We start from the raw sequence: 22197 nt of genomic DNA on the forward strand, positions 1-22197 counted from the left end.
AGGAACTCTCGCAATGCGGCGTCGACATCAGGGTTTAATTGTGCCCCGATGGAAGCTGTTTTTGTAGGGTCCGTTGGATGGACTTGGAATTTGACTATTTCGTCTGCTGGTTTAAAGGAGGTGGACTTGGATCTTTTATCAAGTATCACATCGTCCCTGTTCACCGTGGAGCGCAGCGCAGTTAGTTCCTCGGCCGCTAGGGCTTCGGATAGTGCCTCGAGGGCCAGTGCGACTGTCTTATTTTTGGCGCGGAGTGCTATGTCCGGATCACTAGCAAGAGTGATGATTTCGTTGGGCCCGGGCATTTTGAGCTTCATGTACCCGTAATGGGGTATGGCTTGGAAGATTGTAAACGCCTCCCACCCTAGTAGAGTGTGGTATCCGCTGCTGAATGGGGCCACTTGGAATGTAATTTCTTCGGACCTGTAATTATCCGGCGTGCCGAATACCACATCTAGTGTGATTTTCCCAGCACAGCATGCTTCCCGACTGGGGATGATTCCTCTAAAGGTTGTGCAACTTTGTTCAATGCGGCTACAGTCTATTTCCATCTTTTGAAGAGTTTCCTCATAGATGAGGTTTAATCCGCTGCCGCCGTCCATGAGTACCTTGGTGAGTCAAAAGCCGTCCACGATTGGACTGAGGACCAGTGCGGCTGGTGCTCCGGCTGTTCGAAATTTGGGTTTGTCACTAGCATTGAAGGTAATAGCCGTGTCACTCTAAGGATTTATTTCTGCTATGTGGCAGATTTCGGCCATGCTGCGGAGTGTTCGCTTGAATCTATTATTTGACGCGAAGGTCTCAAAGACCGTTAACACCGTATTGTTGTCCACGGGATGGTGCTCTGTGGTTTTTGGGAGGAGTAGATCCTCACCACTTTTGGCCACCTGCCGGAGTATCCAACATGCTCTAAGGCTGTGCGTTGGTATTGCATCCGTTGTACTATGAATTTTGTAGGGTCCATTGAGCCATCCCTCCAGTACGGTTCCTTGCCCCGTAGAGGGCTTTTGCTTTTTGGTAGTTAACCCAGGTTTATTGTGATAATGCACCCTTTTATTTTGGACTGGGTTTGTATTCAGGGCCGAATTATCCCAAAATTTTATTTCGGTTTTCCAGGCGCTTTCCAAGTCGGCAAAGCGTGTAATTTCGCGGCGACTTATGGCGTTTAGGATTCCCTTGTCCGTGCAATTGTTGCAGAAGAATGAAATTGCGTCTTCCTCGCGGTAGTCCTTTATCCTGTTCATGACCAGGAGGAATCTGGCCCAGTAATGGTGTACTGTTTCTTCGGGCTCTTGCCTGATTTGGGATAGATCGCTTATGTTTGGGTGGGTGGGTGGAATTGAATCCGAATCCTTACCCAATCTGAGACTCAGGGGCCAAGGAGTTTCCGAACTCGAAAGTTTGGATTCATGGATGTTTTCCGATAAATCTAGCCCGCTGCCTGATTCTAGGTTCAGGCCTTGAGTGACGTCCTCCCCTCCACGGGTATCCGGCTTGGAGGGATCGGGAATCCGGACATAGCTAGTCCTTAATATAGATGAAGGGCTGCCACATTGTTTCTCCACCACTGCAACGTGATGGGTGACCTGGGGAGAGTTGATCTCTCTCAGATCGGGTTTAGGCCCAATCTGATCGTAGTCTGTAGCGACTCCCAGGGTGGCGATGCGATCCAAGAGCTCGTTCAGGGAAGAGAGCTCCATTGGATCTAACTGCTCGACGAGTTCCGAGTTGTCGTGAAGATTGCTTTCGATGACCCGAGAAGTCATCGTCGGCGCAGCAGCCGAACAGGCGGTCATAAGAAAACCACCTAGCCGGAGAGTTTGGCCGATAGCCAAAGCTCCCTCAGCAATAGTGCCGTCTTTAAAGACGGGATGAGACATCCTTCCCGGTGGCGACAGCACAGCGGAACTCTCAATGAAAGCACCAATGTCGGTGTCAAAACCGGCGGATCTCGGGTAGGGGGTCCCGAACTGTGCGTCTAGGCCGGATGGTAACAGGAGGCAGGGGATACGATGTTTTACCCAGGTTCGGGCCCTCTTGATGGAGGTAAAACCCTACGTCCTGCTTGATTAATATTGATGATATGGGTAGTACAAGAGTAGATCTACCACGAGATCAGAGAGGCTAAACCCTAGAAGCTAGCCTATGGTATGATTGTATGTTATGGTTGTTGTCCTACAGACTAAAACCCTCCGGTTTATATAGACACCAGAGAGGGTTAGGGTTACACAAGGTCGGTTACAAAGGAGGAGATATTCATATCCGTATTGCCTAGCTTGCCTTCCACGCCAAGTAGAGTCCCATCCGGACACGAGACGAAGTCTTCAATCTTGTATCTTCATAGTCTAACAATCCGGCCAATGGAGATAGTCCGGCTGTCCGGAGACACCCTAATCCAGGACTCCCTCACCGGTGATAAAATCCATGCCAAGTTTATCCCACTTCCATTCGGGTATCGACATAGGCTGTAACAATCCTACTGGCTTTTCATGCTCAGCCTTCACTCTCTGACATACATCACATACGGCTACATACTCGGCAATATCCTTCTTCATACCAGTCCACCAGAAACATTCCTTCAAATCCAAATACATCTTGGTGTTTTCGGGGTGTATCGAGTATGGTGAGTCATGAGCCTCCTGAAGTATTAACTTCCTAATCTTTGTGTTATTGGGAACATAAACACGGTCCTCAAACCATAAGGTGTCATGCTCATCCTCACGAAAACCTTTGGCCTTTCCTTCGATCATTGTCTCTTTATCTCGGCAATCTCTTTATCCTCCTTCTGAGCTTCTCGAATCTTTCCTAACAATGTAGACTGAACCTCCATGGTTGCAACAAAACCTCTAGGAACAATCTCCAATCGAAGTTCCCTGAGATCCTCTGCTAACTCCTTCGCCAATCTCGTGCTCACTAGGGTATTAGCATAACTCTTCTGACTCAAAGTGTCGGCTACGACATTGGCCTTGCCTGGATGATAGTGAAGCTTCATGTCATAATCCTTTATAAGATCCAACCATCTCCTCTGCCTAAGGTTCAGCTCCTTCTATGTGAAAATGTACTTCAAACTCTTACGATACGTGTACACATCACAACGATTTCCAATAAGGTAATGCCTCCAGGTCTTCAACGCATGCACTACGGCAGCCAACTCCAAATCATGCGTGGCATAATTCAACTCGTGCGTTTCAGTTGTCGCGAGGCATACGAAATAACTCTTCCGTCCTGCATAAGCACACTTCCAAGTCCTAAGCGAGAGGCATCACAATACACTTGGAACTCCTTACGTATATCCGGCAGAATCAGCACTGGGGCTATAGTCAAACGTTTCTTTAACTCCTGAAAACTTGCTTCACATTCTTCTGTCCATTTAAATTTGATATCCTTCTTCACTAACTCTGTCATTGGCTTTGCAATTTTGGAAAAATTCTCAATGAATCTCCGATAGTATCCTGCGAGTCCAAGAAAACTGCGGATCTTGCTGACTGAAGTTGGTGCCAACCATTCAGTGACTGACTGAACCTTGGTAGGATCTACTGCTACACCTTCTCCTGATATAACATGTCCAAGGAATCCTACTTCCTTCAACCAAAACTCGCATTTGTTGAACTTGGCATACAACTGATGTTCCCTGAGTTTCTCGAGAACTAAGCGCAAATGCTCTTCGTGCTCCTCCTCGTTCTTCGAGTATACCATTATATCATCAATGAACAACACAACAAACTTATCCAAATATTCCATGAATACTTTGTTCATCATGCTCATGAAGTAGGCAGGGGCGTTAGTCAGTCCAAACGACATGACCGTATATTCATACAACCCGTACCGTGTGGTGAATGATGTCTTTGGTATGTCCTTCTCTCGTATCTTCAGCTGGTGATATCCAGATCGCGGGTCGATCTTTGAAAACACCTTAGCTCCTTGCAGCTGGTCGAACAAATCATTGATCATCGGCAATGGGTATTTGTTCTTGATCGTTACCTCATTTAACACACGATAATCAACAACCATTCTTAGAGACTTATCCTTCTTCTCGACCAAAAGCACTGGGGCTCCCCATGGTGATGATCTCCGTCGAATGTAACCTTTCTCCAATAACTCCTTGATCTGTTCCTTAATCTCCTCCAGATTATTTGCGGGCATCCGATATGGTCGCTTCGATATAGGCCCTGTGCCTGGCAATAGCTCTATCAAAAACTCGATGTCTCGATCCGGTGGCATGCCTGGTAACTCTTCTGGAAAACATCCGGGTAATCCTTCAGTACAGGCACTTCCTCCTGAACAACTCCCGTGAGGGTATTCACTTGGCTACTTCTTGGCGCATGCCTAGATACATACTTGATCCTTTTTCCCTCAGGGGTGGTGAGACAAATTGACTTACTAACACAGTCAATGCTTCCTCCATACTTTGACATCCAGTACATGCCTAATATCACATCCAATCCTTATGACTCCAAGATTATTATGTCAGACGGAAAAACATGGCTACCAATGGTTAGGGGTATCTGGTCGCACCATCGACTAGCCATATACTCTACTCCAGGTGAACTCACTAACAGATGGGTCCTAAGGGTTTGGGTCAGTAGTTTAAACTTATCCATGAATTCCCTTGATATGTATGAATGCGATGCACCAGTATCAAAAAGAACAAGGGTGGTAGAAGTCTTAACAAAAAACTTACCAATAACCGTGTCTAGATGTTCTTCAACCTCCTCCACATTGACGTGGTTCACTTGTCCTTTGTTGAATGGATTGGGCTTCTTTCCAGCACTCCCATTGCCGTTTCCATTCTTCGTTTCAGGGCACTCCGTGGCATAGTGTCCAGTCTTCCCGCACTTGAAACAAGTAACGTGGCTTAGGTCTCTCTTCTCGGGTGTGGCTGGATTGGAACGGTTCTGATTGTTGCTTGCTCCATTCCCATTCCCTTTCCTTGGGCGAGTATGATTATGGTTACTTCCTCCATTGTGGGTGTGGCCTCCATGGTTATGAACAAGTCCTCCCGAGTTCGGGGTTAGGCGAGACTTATGCTGAGCTCCTGAATTATACCTTCCTTGTCCATACTTCCTCTTACGGCTCTCAATTTGTTGTTGCTTCCCTTCAATCATAAGAGCCTCATCTACCAACTCCTGGTAGTTGTTGAATGTTGCCACCATCAACTACATGCTCATCTCATCATTCAGCCCTTCCATAAAGTTCTCATGCTTTGCGGCATCTGTGGCCACATCATCAGGCGCATAGCAAGATAGCTTGCTAAACTCATCCACGTACTGAGCCAAAGTACGGTTCCCCTAGCGTAAGTTGCGAAACTCACGCTTCTTCATACTCATAGCTCCAGTTGAGACATGGGCTGTACGGAAGGCTTGCTGAAACTGATCCCATGTAACAGTGGCTATAGGGTAGGTGACTATGTAATTCTCCCACCATGAGGTTGCCGGTCCATCCAACTGATGTGCGGCAAAACGCACCTTCTCAGCATCGGTATATCCTGCAATGATTAATTCCCTTCCAATCCCGCGGAGCCAATCATCTACTACTATGGGCTCGATGTTACTGGAAAACACCGGTGGCTACAACCTCAGGAAACGGGCTAAGTTGTCAACTGGTGGGGGTGGTGGTGGATTGTTGTTGTTGTTATTGTTGTTGCGTTGGTTCTGAACTAACAACTGCATCAGGGTTTTCTGCTGCTGGATTAACTGAGTGAGCTCCGTTGGGAAGGTAAATCCGGGGTCACGTCTCGGAGGCATCTGATGGGTTTAGAGGGGAGAGATTAGAATAGAATGAGGTCTAATGAGAAAAACACTACCCATATGCACATGAGATAAACACAAACATTTCACTCAATCAATCAAGAAAAGGCATACAATCGATCTAACTATCGTTACAAAAGTGCTCGGACTATACTATTTACATGGTGGAATACTACTACTGATGTGGTGGTCTACTAAAAATATTCTTCGGTTGAAGACTCCATAATGTCTGCTCCAGCTTCGTCTTCATAATCATCATCGCTATTGTCGGGGTCCGAGTCGGTGTCGTCGATGATAATGTAGTCCTTCAGGCGAATCTCCTTGGGGTTCTTCGTCTTCTCCTCCTGGTGTGGGGTCTCCCAAAAATACTCCTAGCTTCCTTTCTAGATCGTCATTCTTCTCCACCACTATGACAATTTCCTCCTCATAATCTTCACGAGTAGCCTTGAGTTCTTCCTCCAGTTTCGTGATCCTAGTCATTGCCTTCTTCAGGTCTATCATTCATGTGCACATCTGGTTCTCCTGGCGACGAATGTGTTGGTTTAACTCCTGGATGAAAGCCGCAATTGATCTATCCTTCCTGGTGCTGATCATCTCCCATTGCTCATCTCGGCGCCCACAAATCTGATAGATAGTGTCTTTAAGCTCCTTATGATAAACTTCTCCAATGCGTCCCATGGTGATGTGAGCTGCCATACTTTTCCTAGACTCCAGGTTGGTGCATCAAAGGAGAACTCTATGGGCTTAGTGACTGGCGTGAATGTCCTTCCTGGAACTTGAACTTAAATCAACCATCGCTCCTCTTCTGGTAATGTCGCATTGTAAGTCCCGATGAAGCTTGGTATTCCAATGTTCAGGTACCTAGTGACTTACTTCAAGTGTCATCCAAAAGGTGCTTCTTCATCCGGTTGTGCAAACTTGTTCCTTGCGTCCGCCATCCTAAAGAGTAGAAAATGGAGAGCAGTCAGAAATGAGAAGAGAATAGTGATCTAGGGCTTTAGCTAGTGGTCGTGTCCTACACTCAGCGTGTGCTCCGATACCATCTTGTAGCGACCCGACCTCAAACGGCCAAGTCTCTGTGCTTCAGTGTCATCCTTGGATCGGTAATGCTGACACACACAGTACTCGAGGATTTATAACAGAGTAGCAATCACACACTTATTACATCAAATGTCTCAAAAGAGAACTTATTACAATAAATATGGCTTAAGGCCATCTAATACGATAACAGTGGAAGGCTTGGAAGATAAAGTGAGTCCATCAACTCCAACGGCATAGCCGAGCTGCACGACAACGACCTAACGAACCTTACTCCTCGTCTGAAAAGTCTGCAACATAATACGTTGCAGCCCAAAAACGGGTCAGCACATGGAATATGCTGGCAAGATAACACAGTAGAGCAAGAACAGAATAATGCTATCACTACATGCATATTTGGCTGGTGGAAATCTCTATGGTTATAGTTTTTGCGAAAAGCCAATTTTCCCTACAACAAAGGAATAGATTTTATTTAACTATCATGGTAGTTGAAAGATCATTGAGAAGGTTCCTCCAACTCAATCCCAATTAAAGTAATTAACAACCCAACAATATTAGTTTAGAGTGATGAGATACTTATGATACTCCAAGTACTAGATACTCAAGATGTCCATAACCGGGGGACACGGCTAACCATGATTAGTTTATACACTCTGTAAAGGTTTGCGCACTTTTCCCCACAAGACCCGGTCTCCTCCGTTGGATTTCTCGCACTACAGGGTGTTTGAGAAACGAATGACCGAGACACAGTCTTTTAGAAGCATTAACTCCTTACTCCGGGCAGACCATACCAACCTACATCCCACTACCTGCTGATCCACCTCTTCGGAAGCTTCATGCAACTTACTCAACTATCCTAGAGCCCAGAATAGCTTGTGGCTGCACACGGAAGTTTCTAGCATGAAAATATCCCAGTTCCCTTTGAGCCTGGGTGGCGGACCATAGGATTATCACACGGGTACTCCGGGATATCCTAGGACAACACTGGATTCCCCAGGTGCCCAACAAAGAATCCACCCAGATGTGTATTCAAGTTGCCACCTTAAGTTGAACTCTTAATTAACAATATCACATCTGTCATGGATTTCACTCACCCAACCACGTCTACGAGCATAGCATAGCAAATAAACAATACATAGAAGTAACTCCCCAAGGTTTGAATATAACAGGGAAATAGGTTCTACCTCATCAACTACTTCCCAACCCACATGTTAATCACATCCTAACCATGCAATGTTTGAGGATTGGAACTAATGCATAAAAATTGGGTGATAAAGGGGTATGATCAAAGTGTTACTTTCCTTGCTGATGATCCGCAAAACCTAGGGATTCGTAGTAGCATGCTTCGCACTCCGGGTGTTCTATCGCAAACAAACAATAGCATACATAAGCAATCAAGCAAAGAAACACGGGTAAAACTCAAACAAGAAGATCTAACCAGAAAGCTCAACTTAAGAACTCCGGTTTGCGAAAAGAATCAAATCAAACGGAGCAACGAAACTCAAACTGCGAAAGAAACAAGATCCATTTACTAATCTAGACTAAGGTCAAATTTTACAGTACCAAAAGATTGTTCAAGTTGGTTAAACGGAAAGAGGGTCTCGAGACGAAGATCTAGGCGCTTGAATCGCCTGATTCCGACAAACGAGCGAAAAGATAAACTAAAACGGAAATCGGATCAGAAATCACGATTGAAAATAATCGCCGAAAATCCGAGAAAAAGAAAACTAACGAACAGGCTAACGAACGAACGTTCATTGTCTGTTACTAACGGGTAAACTCCGTTCGTCAAAACGAACGTACGGACGACCGTCCGCAAAGTAACTAAACCGTGAAAAACCGGTGAACTGATCTATCCAAGAAAACTAGGGTTTCTAAAAAACCAAACCAGGTTTTTTTTTAAAACCGAACGGTTCTACCTCCGGCGCAGTCCAGCGTGGCGGGTCTGCTCCGGCGGGCGGCGGGGCAGTGCGGGGCAGCGGCTTTTAAGGAGGGGGCGGGGCGGCGCGGCTTGGAGGAGGGAGCACGGCGCGGGAGTCCTGGCCGGACTCCGCTTCACTGCGGCGGCGCGGTCTCGGTCTCCCGAGCGGAGACGAGGCGCGAGCGGCTGGGCCGGCTCGGCTGGGCTTCGGCCCTGTCGGGCGCTAAAACTTTTTTTTATTTTTTTTTTAAAATTTTGCCGAAACTAAAAAAAATCCTAGAAAATAAAATAAAATTCTAAAAAAGCCAAAACAAATTTTCACCGTCTAAATAAAATATTTAGAACAAGGTGAAAATTTTCTTGGCCCTAAAATGCAACTTTGAAAATGTGGAATTTTTCTAATTCAAATAAAATAGCAATAAACTCCGGATAAAAATCAAATATTTTATTTTAATCTTTTTCCTCCAATATTTCATTTATTTTGGAGAAGTCATATTATCTCCTCTCATGTATTTTACTATGAAATATTTTTGGAGAGAAAAATAATTAAAACCAAAAATCCTCGTTTCAATGTTTGATAAAACTCATATGTGAAAACAGGGAAATCCCCAACTCTCTCCGAGGGTCCTTGAGTTGCTTAGGATTTCGAGGATCGAAAAATGAAATGCAATAAAATATGATATGAATGAATGATCTATGTATAACATTCCAAATTGAAAATTTGGGATATTACACGCTCAAGTCGCCACTCCAACTTCACCCTCTCTGGCTCAAGTACACCGACATCGAACACTCTACACCGTGCCGCGCGCAACGATCGTCAAGCAAGCCTCAATCCTCTACATGACACAGACTCTTAAGAGCTCCGACGACGTCAACCCCAAGAGGCTTTTGCGCTAGCACGAGAACGGCAACGACAACGCCAACATGAAGAGGAAGACCGAGCGCGTCTACACCAAGTAGCACAAGATGCCGAAGCACAACTCCAAGAACAACAACTCCGTGAAGCTCAAGCACTTGCGGCGCAACAAGCCCTACGAGATTCAAGTCGAGCCGTAGCCGACCGAGGCCGACAAGCTCATGAACAAGAAGAAGCACTTCATGAAGAAATTCAAGAACGAAGATTTCAAGCTCGCGTGCATCGTCAAGTTCCTCAAGTCCCTCCTCGAGATCGACAAGCTCCTACACAAGCTCGCCAAGAACATCAAGTTCATCAAGAGCAGGATGACATTGGAAATCCTCCACGATAACAACAACATGAGGTTGACAACCCTCCTCACCAAGAGCGACACGAGCTTGACAATCATCAACAACATGGACGTCATCATCCCCGACCCAACACAATGAAGAGCAACGCTACGACAAGCTCAAGTTCACCATGCCCAAGTTCAACGGAAGCAACGATCCCGAAGAGTACCTTTCATGGGCATTGAAGGTCAACAAAATTTTCCGTTTGCACAACTACGATGAAGAGAAGAAGATCGTGATGGCATCCCTTGAATTCCAAGACTATGTCCTCATTTGGTGGGAACAAGTCATCGAGGACCGAGAGGCAAGAGGTGAACCACCCATCACTACTTGGGCGCAAATGAAGGATGTGATGAGAGCACGCTTCGTGCCTACCTACTACAACCGTGACCTCTTCAAGAAACTCCAACTACTCAAGCAAGGAACCAAGAGCGTTGAAGAGTACTACAAGGAGATGGAGATCGCCATGATACGAGCCAATGTCACGGAAGATGATGAGCAAACTATGGCACGTTTCTTGAATGGACTCAACCATCCTATCAAGAAGATCGCCGACTTCCAACCATACTCGAACCTCATCGAGCTAGTGCATCAAGCTACAAAGGCGGAACGTCAAGTGCAAGAGGATTTCAAGTATGCCAAGTTCTCCTCCAAGTCCTACGGCTTCTCCAACAACCAAGCTTCAACGACTCCAACACCGTCTATAAAGCCTTCTACAAGCAAAATCGACAAGTTGAGTTCCAAGAAAGCTTCGTCTACTCCAAGTCATTCTCCTACTACGAGCAACTTCAGCCGAGAGCTTCATCATCCTCAACCCCAACCGATGAGACCGTCAAGACGAGTTCCTTCAAATGCTTCACATGCAGAGGCCGGGGCCACAAGTCCAATGAGTGCACCAACAAGCGAACAATGATCCTCAACGACGACGATACATACGACTCAATGAGTGAAGGAGAAATGGACGCTCTTGAGCAAGTCGCCATGCACCGGCAAGTGAACGACGAAGAGGAACAAGTCTTTTGCGATGAAGATTCAAGTCATGCTCTTGTCGTCTCCAAAGTCTTGACTCTCCAACATCACCAAGACGAAGACCAAAGATGCCACATATTCCACACCAAGGCCGGCATCAATGGACAATCCGTCAAGGTCATCATCGATGGAGGGAGTTGTCATAACCTCGCAAGTGAAGAACTTTGCTACAAGCTCCAATTACCCAAGACGAAGCATCCACATCCATACAAAGTTCAATGGCTTAGCGACTCCGGCACTATCCAAGTCGAGCATCGAGTACAAGTCTCCTTCAAAATTGGCGCCTACGAAGACACCTTGGAGTGCGGCGTCGTTCTAACGACCGTTTGCCACCTTCTCCTTGGACACCGATGGCAATTTGATAGAGGAGTCATCCAAAACGGTCAAACGAACCACTACATCTTTAAGATGAAGGGCAAGGAGTACGTCCTACGTCCAATGTCGCCAAGCCAAGTGATCGCCGACAAGCAAGCCACCCATCGTGGAGATCACAGTGAGAGAGCGAGCCACCAAAAAGAGAGTGAGCACCACAAGCCCAAATCGAACACCTCCACAAGGAGCAAAAAGAAGAACTTAGTCCTATTTGCCACCAAAAGTTAGATAAGAGGAGTGTGTGAGAACCCATCTAGTGTCCTACACTACGTCCTTGTGTGCAAGGACAATGCACCACAAACTCACACTTCTCACACTCTTCCTCTAGTGTTTTCTTCTCTTTTGTAGCAATTTCACGATGTTTTCCCCGACGAGCTACCTCCGGGACTACCTCCACTATGAGGCATTGAGCACCGCTTCGACCTCATCCCCGGAGCACCGCTTCCGAACAAAGCTCCTTACCGCGTCAACCCCGAAGAAACCAAAGAAATACAAAGGCAAGTAAAGCATCTCATAGACCATGGACATGTGCGTGAAAGTTTGAGCCCTTGTGCCGTCCCAGTCATTATTGTGCCAAAACGAGACGGCAGCTTTCGCATGTGCTCCGATTGTAGACCTATCAATGCTATCACCATTCGTTATAGGTATCCCATTCCATGCCTTGATGATATGCTTGATGAACTTAGTGGTGCCACTATCTTTTCGAAAATTGATCTTAAGAGTGGTTACTATCAAATACGCATACAAGAGGGTGATGAATGGAAAACCACTTTCAAAACCAAGCTTGGCTTGTATGAGTGGTTAGTCATGCATATGGGTCTCTCGGAAGCACCGGTACTTTTATGCGTCTTATGAATCATTTCTTTCGCCCTTACATTGGTATATTTTTCGTGGTATACTTTGATGATATCCTTGTTTATAGCAAATCTCTTAGAGATCATGTCACCCATGTTCGAACTATTTTGCAAACACTTCGAAAAGAGCAACTCTATGCTAATATGGAGAAATGCCTTTGTGGCGTTGATAAGCTCGTCTTCTTGGGTTCTGTTGTTTCCTCTAAGGGTGTTCATGTTGATGAGTCCAAGATCAAAGCTATTAAGACTTGGCCACAACCAACCAATTTGCATCAAGTGCATAGCTTTGTTGGCCTTGCGGGTTTCTATCGTTGCTTTGTGAAAGATTTTAGCACCATTGCTTTGCCTTTGTATGCTTTGAGAAAGAAGAATGTGCCTTTTGTTTGGGGACCATCCCAAGATACCACTTTCAATGAGCTTAAGAATTTTCTTACTCATGCTCCCATGCTTTCATTACCAAACTTTGACAAACCCGTTGAGATTCATTGCGATGCTAGTGGTAATCGCATAGGAGGTGGGTTAACGCAACAGAAGCGCCCCATAGATTACTTTAGTGAGAAACTCTCCGGTGCACAACTCAATTACCCCATCTATGACAAAGAGCTATATGCTTTAGTCCATGTTTTGCATGAATAGGAACACTATCTTCGCCCTCATGAGTTTATCATTCATACCGATCATGAAACGCTCAAGTATCTTAAGGGCCAAACCAAGTTGAACAAGCGTCATGCTAAATGGAGTGAATTTATTGAGTCTTTTCCTTATGTCATCAAGTACATTAAGGGTAAGGAAAACATTGTGGCGGATGCCCTTTCTCGCATATGCATGCTTGTTACTCAACTTGAATTGGATGTCATTGGTTTTGAGCATATAAAAGAATTGTATGAGCATGATCCTACTTTTTCTACTCCTTATGCCAAGTGTTTGATGCTCACCTCTTGGGAATGATATTACATCAAAGATGGATATCTTATGAGAGCTAACAAACTTTGCATCCCTGAGTCTTCTCTTCATTTGTTGCTTTTGCAGGAATCTCATGAAGGAGGCTTAATGGGACATTTTGGACGCGACAAGACGTTCGCTACGCTCTCGAAGAACTACTTTTGGCCCAAGATGTTTCGTGACGTCAACCGCTTCACCCACCGATGCTCTACATGTCGCAAAGCTAAGTCCAATGCTCAATCTCATGGCCTTTATATGCCTCTACCAATTCCATATCAACCATGGGAAGACATTAGCATGGACTTTGCACTTTGTTTGCCTAGGACTAGAAATGGAAAGGATTCGGTATTTGTCGTTGTGGACCATTTCTCAAAAATGGCACATTTCATTCCTTGCAACAAGATAGACGATGCTTCACATGTTGCTACTCTCTTTTGTAGGGAAATATTGCGTCTACATGGAGTGCCAAAGAAGATCGTATCAGACCGTGACATCAAGTTCCTTAGCTACTTTTGGAAGACCCTACGCACCAAGATTGGAATCAAGCTACTTTTCTCCACGGCGTATCATCCACAAACCGACGGCCAAACGGAGGTTATCAACCGCACACTCTCCCCTCTACTTCGAGTACTCATCAATAAAAACATCAAGGAGTGGGAGGAGTGCCTACCTATCACCGAGTTCGCCTACAACCGAGCAAGACACTCAACTACTAGCAAGTCCCCCTTCGAGGTCGTCTACGGATTCAACCCTTTGTCCCCTTTGGACATTATCCCTCTACCACTCCAAGAGCGCGTCAATTTGGATGCAAGTGCACATGTGACACATCTCAAGAAGGTGCATGAAGATACAAGAAAGACCATCGAGCGCCAAGTTCAACGCCTTGCGACCAAGCTCAACTTAAACAAGCAACCTATGGTCTTCAACATTGGTGATCTCATGTGGCTACACCTTCGCAAGGACCGCTTTCCACAAGAACGCAAGTCCAAGCTTCGACCACGAGCGGATGGACCCTTCAAGGTGCTTGCACGCTACAACGACAACGCCTACAAGATCGACATTCCACGCGACAAGTACTCGGTGAGCGACATCTTCAACGTCAAAGATCTCTCTTCCTTCAATGGTGATGAATAATTTGATCAGAGGACGGATCTTCCCCAAGGGAGGGGAGATGATGCGGAGCATCCCAAGGTCATCCCCATGGACTACCATCACCTCACCAAGTGCCTAGCGGACCCATAACACGAGCATGCGCAAGATCTCTCGAAACCGAGGTGACATCACTCCTCTCACGTTTCCACTTCGATGCACATGAGACATGGATACTTCCTCATATGGACACATTGTGCATACTCAGGTACCATGGAGAAGCTAAGGAGCAAGGAGAAGAAGAAGAGGAAGATGGACGTGAAGAGGGAGAAGAAGTGATGAAGAAGAAGCTACAGGCTCTGGACGACTGGCCAGGACCGGACGTCCGACGACCTCCAGGCTCCGGACGTCCGACCCAGGCCGGACGTCCGACACATCCACACCCGAGCCAAAACTACGAACTTCCGACGCTCCATGGACGACCGACGCTCCTCGGACGACCGACCCCGACCGGACGTCCGACCGAAGACCACCCGAGCCGAATCTCCAGATGTCTGACAGGCACCGGATGTCCGGACCCTCGCGAGCCTCCGGATGACCAGTGACTCCCGGAGGTCCGACGCATGTGCATTGTTTCGTGTTGGGCCGCAGCCTATGTGCCCCTTCTCCCCCCCTCTTTTGCACTAAGACTATATATACTCCACCTCGTCCAACTTTCTAGGGTTAGCAAAGGATTAGCTCATATTTCGTGTGAGAGCTTTGCTCATCCACTTGGTTACCTTCTCCTCAGAGATTCGAGCCTCCTACGGAGAAGATCCCCCAAGCGGATTCAAGACCCCTATTTAGGGAAGAACATCAAGACCTCCTCACGGAAGAGACCGTTACCCTTGTATCGTCCATAGTTGATCGTGTACCGTGTGAACCCTATGTATTCGAGGATCTAGCACATGTGTGACTTTCTTGTGTTGGTTTAGTGATTCTCTTGTGTTTCTCTTGTGTTTCCCTTGTGATTTCCCTCTTTTCCCCCTCGTGTTCTTCGTGTTCATCACGGGATCCGCTCCTTTCGTGAAAGATCAGCCGATTAGGGTTCCTACCCTACATCACACCATGCCAAGTTTCATGATTTTCAGCCATGTTCTGGATTTGCAAGAATTAAAAAACCAAGTTTCTCGATCATTTCGGCCAAGCCACGACACCCAGATGTTTGAATTTTATTCCCATTTCTTGCATGGGACCTATAAATTCACCCAAAGACACACATGTGATTTTTCAGCAATCTTTGGTGCATTGGAACATGTGCTTGTAGTTCAAATTTGAATTATGCACATTAAATGCCCAGAAACTCAATTAATGCATAAAAATGCCAATCGAACCCGGAATAATTCCAAATTTAAACACGACACTCATGTACTAGTTGCATGTTCACTATACGTAAATGTTCTAGCAATTCAAGCACCATCCTTTCCCTCCGTAACACCATTTTCTCTTTCAAAACATAATGAAAAAAAATCAGGTATACCACAAACAGTTTACTAGAAAGAATCGTGTGGGATGCGATATAAAATATCTTTGCGCACCGTCTTGTCTGGCTTACGCAGGAAGCTTCGTCGTCTACAGTCCACCGCCCCCTCTTGAACCACACTTGCGCGCAGTTTCTCGCGGCACCGAGCAAAATTTTTTGGCCACCGTGGAAATATCTATCTCCCCGCCCCCTCCCTCATACCAAAAGCCACATTTCCACTATTCCTCCTTACTTTCCAAGTTCAAACCTTCACTACTGCTTACTGGCAGCTCAGCCTCCTCGCCGGCGACCCTTCTTCTTGCAGCGTCGCCTCCTTGCCGGCTACCCTTCTTCTTGTAGTGCCGCCTCCTCGCCGGCGACCCTTCTTCTTGCAGCATCGTCTCCTTGCTGGTGACCCTTCTTCTTGCTGTGCGGCCTCCTCGCCGCCAAACCTTCTTCTTGTTGCACGGCCTCGTCGATATGATCAGGTAATCCACACCCCACCCACACCATCCTCCTCATTTCTCGTCCCACATGCCCCGACCGACGGAGCGACACCTTCCTCCAAAATCACTACCCCCTCCTCCAATTAAGCACCGCCCACAGCCATTTTACATGCGGTATAATGTGGAGCTGAGTAGCATGCGGCCGCACGTGCGACCGATGTCGTTATGGCTGCCAGGCGTGTCGACCGCCAGATCTTGGAGGAGCACCTCATCTTCGAGGCCACCGTCGACACCGCCACGCAGTTGTCTACTTTAAAATACAGTTCTTGATGTTTTCTTGAGGCCACCGCCAGTGTCTTCTAGTGATTTGTCCTCTATAATGTTAATATGCAATCTGATGTTCAGTTAACAGTTTGGTCCTCTGAAATGTAATGTTCAGTTAACAATTTGGTCCAACAATTGCTACATTTCGTAGTACTGTTCTCAAGCATTCTTTGTTTTGTTAACTGTCTTATCTTCTAGTACATGTTTCTATTCTGAAATGTCGTGCTCAGTTAACTATTTGGTTCATTTGGTCAACTATCCATTTAACTGTTTGGTTCAGTTCTGCAATTTGATTTTCATTTGCTGTGGGTACAATTTTGTATTGTTATGCATGTGACACCAATCGAATTTGGCTGTACTCAATACATATTCTACTGATAGTATGGCAACTCTTAGTTAACCTGATCAAGATCTTCCTTATGTGTGTTGCAGGTAAACAATGGGAGACACTGCGGTTTACCATCGAGATTTGTTCAAGCGGGGTCCTTTGGCTAATAGCACATTATTGTGCAGTTGTAGGAATCATTCTAATATTTAGGTTTCTTACAATTTGGTCTTGCACATGTAGGTCCTGTTGTCAGAGGCTTAGACCCACTGTTCGACCCATTTTGCATATGGGGAAATGAGATGTCCATGAATATCAGTCAAGTCAAGAAACTCAGAAAGATTGTTAGGATGAAGAAACTTGCGACGAATAATAGCAAGATCTTTGTTTGCACAATGAAGAAGAGATCAGTCAATTATAGGATGGTACCAACTCTTTTACCTTGTTTTTAGCCCTTGCGCCATTTCAAAATTTACAATAGCGATTTATGCATAGCTTTGTTTTCAGTACTTTTGAAAGCAGTTCACCGATGATTACCTCCCAAACCACCTGCATGGTCAAGAGGCGAGGAAGGTATTCATTCAACACCCACGGTACAATATTGAAGTCTTGCTGAAGAGGATGAAGGTTGGGCGGGCAATTATCCATACCCACTGGCCTAAAGTTGCAAGGACATTCAACATCACTGAAGGCTCAATACGTGCCTTCCGCTTCTGCAGTTTCCTAGATGAGATTCATCTGTCTATTTACCGTGTATGATGCTACTTTCCAAAGGTTTTTTATGCTGCATGTGAAACTTCGTGTTGTTGTGTAATGGCGTAACTAAGTGCTGATACGTCTCCATCGTATCTACTTTTCCAAACAATTTGACCTTGTTTTGGACTCTAACTTGCATGATTTGAATGGAACTAACCCGGACTGACGTTGTTTTCAGTAGAATTGTCATGGTGTTATTTTTGTGCAGAAACAAAAGTTCTCGGAATGACCTGAACATTCACGGAGAATATTTTTGGAAAATATAAAAATAATGGCGAAAGAATCAACACTAGGGGGCCACACCCTGTCCACGAGGGTGGGGGCACACCCTGGTGTCTCGTGGGCCCCCTGAGGATTCATCGTGTTTTACGATACGGAGCCGCCACCAAGCCCTAATCTCTCTCGGGAGGGCTGATCTGGAGTCCGTTCGGGGCTCCGAAGAGGGGAATCCGTCGCCATCATCATCATCAACCTTCCTCCATCACCAATTTCATGATGCTTACCACTGTGCGTGAGTAATTCCATCGTAGGCTTGCTAGACAGTGATGGGTTTGGATGAGATTTATCATGTAATCGAGTTAGTTTTGTTAGGGTTTGATCCCTAGTATCAATTATGTTATGAGATTGATGTTGCTATGACTTTGCTATGCTTAATGCTTGTCACTACGGCCCGGGTGCCATGATTTCAGATCTGAACCTATTATGTTTCCATGAATGTATGTGAATTCTTGATCCTATTTTGCAAGTCAATAGCCACCTACTATGTGTTATGATCCGTTAACCCTGAAGTGACAATAATCGGGACAATTGCCGGTGATGACAGTAGTTTGAGGAGTTCATGTATTCACTAAGTGTTAATGCTTTGGTCTGGTACTCTATTAAAAGGAGGCCTTAATATCCCTTAGTTTCCAATAGGACCCCGCTGCCATGGGAAGGTAGGACAAAAGATGTCATGCAAGTTCTTTTCCATAAGCATGTATGACTATATTCGGAATACATGCCTACATTACATTGATGAACTGGGGCTAGTTCTGTGTCACCCTATGTTATAACTGTTGCATGATGAATCACATCCGACATAATTATCTAGCACTAATCCAATGCCTACAAGCTTTTCACATATTGATCTTTGCTTAGTTACTTTTCTGTTGCTACTGTTACAATCACTACAAAACCAATAATGTTACTTTTGCCACCATTAGCGTTACTTCCATATTACTTTGCTACTAAATACTTTGCTGAAGATATTATGTCTTTCAGGTGCGGTTGAATTGAAAACTCAACTGTTAATACTTGAGAATATTCTCTCCCCTTGTGCCGAAACAATAAATTTGGGTTGAATACTCTACCCTCAAAAACTATTGCGATCCCCTATACTTGTGGGTTATCAAGACTATTTTCTAGCGCCATTGCCGGGGAGCATAGCTCTATTCTTTGAGTCACTTGGGATTTATATCTGTTGATCACTATGAAGAACTTTAAAGATAAAAGAACCAAGATTTTTACCTCAACTACGAGGGAAGGTAAGGAACTGCCATCTAGCTCTGCACTTGATTCACCTTCTGTTTTGAGTAAACTTGCGACACCTACTCCTGCTATTCATTCTGATATGTCGCATGTTATTGATGATGCCACTTCTGCTTTGCATGATGCTTATGATGAAACTACTTCTATGCTTGATAATATTGTGCCATTAGGTGAATTTCTTGATGAACAACTTGCTAGGGTTAAAGAGAATGAAATTATTGAAACTGATAATATTGATGAAAGTGATGATGAAGATTCTCCCCCTAGATATGAATTGCCTGTTGTGCCTGAGGGTTATGTTATGGATGAAAAAACTGCTAGAGACTTTTTAGCTTGCAATGATAGATATGATCTTAAGAAACTGTTAGCTAAGCTGAGTGAAAAGTCTTTAAATGCTAGAAGGAAATATGACCCTGCTTTTTCTACTTCACCTATCTGTATATCCGATAAGGATTATGATTTCTTTGTCGATCCTGAGTTAATTACTTTGGTTGAATTTGACCCTTTTTATGGCTATGAATCTGAAACTGTTGTGGCACATCTTACTAAATTAAATGATATAGCCACCCAGTTTACTAATGATGAGAAAACTCGCTATTACTTTATCCTTAAGTTATTTCCGTTCTCGTTAAAGGGTGATGCTAAAAAATGGTTTAATTCTCTTGATCCTGGTTGTGTGCGAAGTCCCCAGGATATGATTTATTACTTCTCTGCTAAATATTTCCCCGCTCATAAGAAACAAGCTGCCTTAAGGGAAATATATAATTTTGTGCAAATTGAAGAATAGAGTCTCCCAAAAGCTTGGGGGAGGCTTCTCCTATTACTTAATGCTTTGCCTGATCATCCTCGAAAGAAAAATGAAATACTTGATATCTTTTATAATGGACTAACTGATGCTTCTAGAGACCACCTGGATAGTTGTGCTAGTTGTGTTTTCAGGGAAAGAACTGTTGACCAAGCTGAATTGCTATTGAATAATATGTTGAGTAATGATAATGATTGGACACTTCCTGAACCAACTCCTAAGCCAACTCCGAAGAAAAGGGGCATTCTATTTCTCAGTCCTGAAGATATGCAAGAGGCAAAGAAATCTATGAAAGAAAAAGGTATTAAAGCTGAAGATGTTAAGAATTTACCATCTATTGAAGAAATACATGGTCTTGATAACCCGACACAGGTAGTAAATGTAAATTCTCTCTATAGATTTGATGAAGGTGATATTCCTCGTTATAAGTGTTCTAGCCAATGGTTAGATGAGTTTGATAATTTTATTGTTAAATAAGAAAACTTCAATGCTTATGTTGGTAGACAATTGAAACATAATGCTTATATGATTGAACACTTGAGTGATTATATGTCTGGAGTTAAAGGTGAACTTAAACTTATTAGTAAACATGCTTCTATGGTTACCACTCAAGTAGAACAAGTGCTTAAGGCTCAAAATGAATTGCTCAGTGAATTAAATAATAAGAAAAATGATAATGTTGTTAGAGTTGTGACTAGAGGGGGTAAAATAACTCAGGAACCTTTGTATCCTAAGAGCCACCCTAAGAGAATAGAGCAAGATTCTTAGAGAACTAATGTTGATGCACCTAGTCCTTCTAAAAAGAAGAAAAAGAAAAATGATAGGACTTTGCATGCTTCTAGTGAACCTGTTGTTGACATACCAGAGAATCCCAATGATATTTCCATTTTTGATGCTGAAACACAATCTGGTAATGAACATTAACCTAGTGACAATGTTAATGATGATGTTCATGTTGATGCTCAACCTAGCAATGACAATGATGTAGAGACTGAACCTGCTATTGATATTGATAACCCGCAATCAAAGAATCAATGTTATGATAAGAGAGACTTTGTTTCTAGGAAGCACAGTAAAGAAAGAGAACCATGGGTTCAGAAACCCATGCCTTTTCCTCCTAAACCATCCAAGAAAAAGGATGATGAGGATTTTGAGCGCTGAAATGATTAGACCTATCTTTTTGCGTATGCGTTTGACTGATATGCTTAAAATGAATCCTTATGCTAAGTACATGAAAGATATTGTTACAAATAAAATAAAGATATCGGAAGCTGAAATTTCCACCATGCTCGCTAATTATACTTTTAAAGGTGAAATACCTAAGAAATTAGGAGATCCAAGAGTACCAACTATACCATGCTCCATTAAAAGGAACTATGTTAAAACTGCTTTATGTGATCTTGGAGCCGTTGTTAGTGTTATGCATCTCTCTTTATATCGTAGACTTGATTTGAATAAGTTGACACCTACTGAAATATCTTTGCAAATGGCTGATAAATCAACTGCTATACCTATCGGTATTTGTGAGGATGTATCTGTTGTGGTTGCAAACGTTACAATTTTAACGGACTTTGTTATTCTTGATATTCCCGAGGCCGATAGTATGTTGATTATCCTTGGTAGACCCTTTTTGAATACTGCAGGGGCTGTTATTGATTGCAACAAAGGCAATATCACTTTTCATGTTAATGGTAATGAGCATACGGTACATTTTCCAAGGAAACAACCTTAAGTCCAGAGTATTAATTCTATTGGAAAAACTTAAACGATAACTATTGGAGGTTTTGAATTTCTCTTCCTACTGTTAAGAAAAAAATATGATATTCTTATTGTTGGGGACATGCATATCCCCGTTGAGGTAACTTAGTGTTATTCAAAAATTCTCTGGTTTCATGTTATTCGGAAAGAGTTTGTTAACAAGACTTGATCAACCTTGTTAGTGGATTCCTTTTGATAAGCATGAGATGGATGAAGTTAGAAAGCACAACTGTCTGTACCCTCCTTTTACTTTCTGTTATTTAAATTAAATAAAGCAAAACTAGTATTTTTTTGTCTATTTTCTTAATTATCCTTGCAATAAAAATACCCGAAAAAAAGTTCTCCAAATGTCATGAAAATTTTATATGATTTTTTCTAGAATATTTAAGAATTATTGGCATTGAGAACACACCTGGGGGACCCACCACCTAGCCATGAGGGTCCAGGGCGCGCCCACCCCCCTGGGGGGCACCCCTGCCTCATGGACCCCATGTGGGCCCCCTCCACTTATTCTT

The sequence above is a fragment of the Triticum urartu genome, chromosome 4 (genome assembly GCF_003073215.2).
Source record: "Triticum urartu cultivar G1812 chromosome 4, Tu2.1, whole genome shotgun sequence".
Taxonomy (NCBI): domain Eukaryota; kingdom Viridiplantae; phylum Streptophyta; class Magnoliopsida; order Poales; family Poaceae; genus Triticum; species Triticum urartu.